We start from the raw sequence: 3175 nt of genomic DNA, 5'->3' as shown, positions 1-3175 counted from the left end.
AGTGTTTTTACCAATGGATCGCCACCAACCTAGCTTGACGAGGCGACGGTAAAACTGACAAGGTTTCTGAGTAATTTCCAGACTTCCTTGTCCGACACTGCACCCCCGATTCGGCTGCTGTTGATAAATAATTCTTTGCTGACATGTAGAGCGCTGGCTCTGCTCTCCTCTCCTCTCCCATTCCTGCTCCTGACTCTGAGCGAAGGGAGCTGCTGGGCTCAGTGAGGGGAGAAGGGGACAACCTCCTTCCCAAGGAAAGCTCAGACACAGTCGGGGAAGGATATATGCACCTGAATAATTATGTGTGACATCATTTATAGAAACGAACAAATATGATTGTTAGAGAAAATGGAAGGGCTGCTATGCATCCCCCAAAAGCAAAAAAACTGCGGTGTCAAGTGCAAAGATTTGTGAGCCCTGGTATTGGAGAAGGGAAATAAGACAACACTGTGACCGTTGAGCGCCGTTAGCGGCGGCCGTTTGAAAGAAGCGCGAGTCTCGAGCTATGCGATCACAGTGACGAACAATGGAACTATCAGATATGGATTGACTTGAAGTAAAGATCGTAGAGGTCTTCTAGCATGTCGTTTCCGTAGTGTAGTGGTTATCACGTTCGCCTAACACGCGAAAGGTCCCCGGTTCGAAACCGGGCGGAAACATTTTCCCCCTCGCGAGAGGGTGGCAGTAGGGAAAATTCTTTTTATTCAATATTTTGCAATGATTTCAAATAAATTCAATGACCGAGGGCAAGTGAATAAAGATAGAATAACTGAGGGTCTGAAATTGTTCGCTGAAAAGCCCGCACAGTCCTTTCCATTTAAATTGCGAAACTGCGGCCGTTATTCGGTCTTAGATAAAAATATTGAGATTTTACATATAAGGGCCGGCAGCGCTCAATTTAGCTCATCAATAAATTGAAACCAACAACAAAAACAAATCAACATTAAACAAAAACTGGATTTACGAAACTTAACAAAGTGGCTGTCAGCGATGATTAGTCCATCACAGTTTCCGTAGTGTAGTGGTTATCACGTTCGCCTCACACGCGAAAGGTCCCCGGTTCGAAACCGGGCGGAAACATTTTGTTCACGATGTCACTTAATTCTAATGGTTCTTAAATATTCTGTTAAAAAAATCACACGACACCAGGTTAAAGTGCAACAGGTTTGTTTGGAAGTACAAGCTTTCGGAGTGCTGCTCCTTCATCAGATAGTTTGAAAAATATTCTGAGCCTTCATGCCAAGGTATTTAAACATTGTGCATTATCCCTTTGCAGCAGAGAGGAAGAGGGCTGTCTTAAAATTACTTATTACTCATAGCACCCAGGATGCTGATAACAAGTTCTGCCAATCCATCTGACTGCTAGAAGTCGTGACACCATGGATAGTTTTTTTTTTGCAAGATTCCATCTTGAGCATGATGGAGATGGAAGAGTGTCATTTTTCCTTTCTGTGTACCCTGTCAGTACCCCACATAATTTTACAGATCTCAATCACGTTCCCCCTCAGTTTCCTCTGCTCCAAGGAAAACAATCCTTGTCTATCCAATCTCTCTTTATTAACTAAAGTCCTCCATCCAAGTTACATCCTGGTAAATCTACACCCAATTTGGTGACATCACATCCCCTCATAACACATAACAGAACTGCATACAATATCTACGACCTATCCAATGTTTTATACAGTTCGATCGTAATTTCCCTGTTCTTAAAATCAATGCCTCAGCTCATAAAGGCCAGTAAGCCTTCTTAATCACTTTGTCTACTTTTCTGCTATCTTGAGGGACCACTGGACATGCACACTAAGGTCTCTCTGATTCTGCAGTACTTCCCAGGGTCTGACTGTTCATGTATTCCCTTGCCTTGTTTGTCCTGCCCAAATGCATCAGTTCTCATTAATTCAGATTGAATTCCATTGCCACTGATCAGCCTGACAATCTTAGGCTATCCTCCTCACTATTTACTGCCCAACAAATTCTCATATCATCTACAAATTTACTGATCAATCCTCTTACATTCTAGACTAATTTATTTATATCTAACACAAAACAGCAAAGGCCCCAACATTGGTCCCTCTGGGCTCAACTGGACAGTCTTCCGGTCATGAAACACCTCTCTACCATCAATCTCTGCTTCCTGCCACATTGCCAATTCCAAATTCAATTAGCCAAATTTTCTTGAACCTGATGGGTTCTTATTTTTGCTATTTCAGTCTCCCATGCAGGGCCTTATCAAAAGCCTTGTTGAAATCCAAATAAACTACATCAAATGTATTGTCCTCATCTATGCACTTGAATGCCTCTTCAAAAACTTCAATCAAGTTGGTCAGACAGGGCCTCCCCTTAATAGTCCTGATGAAGGGTTAAGCCTGAAATGTTGACTCTCTTGCTCCTCAGATGCTGCCTGACCTGCTGTGTTTTTTTTTACAATGCCACACTTTATCGACTCCCCTAACAAAACCATCCTGATTGCTCTTATTAATCCTCACCTCTTCAAATGCAAAATAATTCAGTCCTTAAGAATTGGTACAGTAGATTCCCCATCAGAGGGTACAGACTGGCCTGTAGATTCCTAGTTAATCCTGTATGCCTTTCTTGAACAGCAGTACCACATTGGATGTCCTCCAGTCTTCTGGAATAATTCCTGTGGCCAGAGAGGAATTAAAAACTATTGCCAATATATCTGTGATTCCCTCACATCTTTTTCCCTTACCCCTACCACTCACTCATTTTCTCCCCCTTCCCTCCCACTCTCTCCCTCTCACACACTCCCTTCTCCTCCCACCCTCCCTTGAACACTCCATTTCCTCCCACCCTCTCTCTCCCACATTCCCTTCCATCTCCCTTCTCCCACACTCCCTCCCTTTCCTACCCCCTTCTCCCACATTCCCTGCACACCTTGCTTCCCTCCTTCCCTCACTCCCTTGCCAGTTGTCTTCCACATTTCCTTCCTTCTCCCACACTGTCTCCCCTTCCCACACTGCTTCCCCCCCCCACATATTCACACTCCTCTCCCATGCATGCTGCTCCCCCCACCACTCTCCCTCCTTCACTCCCTGCGATCCACCACCCCCCTCCCCCACTCTTTCCACCCTTCGTAGAAGTAGTAAGTAGCATGGTGAGATTACATTATCTGCTCATTATGTATCATCTTGCCAGGAACAAAGATAGTGCTTTT

General features: G+C 44.3%; 2 non-coding genes across 2 annotated transcripts; both read left to right on the top strand.

The window, feature by feature from the left end:
* Positions 1-586: 586 nt before the first annotated feature.
* Positions 587-659, top strand: trnav-aac (transfer RNA valine (anticodon AAC)). The gene has a single exon. It is a non-coding gene; the product is annotated as a tRNA-Val (tRNA).
* A 348-nt stretch (positions 660-1007) lies between these two features.
* Positions 1008-1080, top strand: trnav-cac (transfer RNA valine (anticodon CAC)). The gene has a single exon. It is a non-coding gene; the product is annotated as a tRNA-Val (tRNA).
* Positions 1081-3175: the final 2095 nt, after the last annotated feature.

This window comes from Chiloscyllium plagiosum, unplaced genomic scaffold (assembly GCF_037043375.1).
Source record: "Chiloscyllium plagiosum isolate Xiang-an unplaced genomic scaffold, Cpla_swu_hap1 HiC_scaffold_16, whole genome shotgun sequence".
NCBI classification, from domain to species: Eukaryota; Metazoa; Chordata; class Chondrichthyes; order Orectolobiformes; family Hemiscylliidae; genus Chiloscyllium; species Chiloscyllium plagiosum.
The sequence above is the reverse complement of the archived record's forward strand: the minus strand, read 5'-3'. Positions and strand labels throughout refer to the sequence as shown.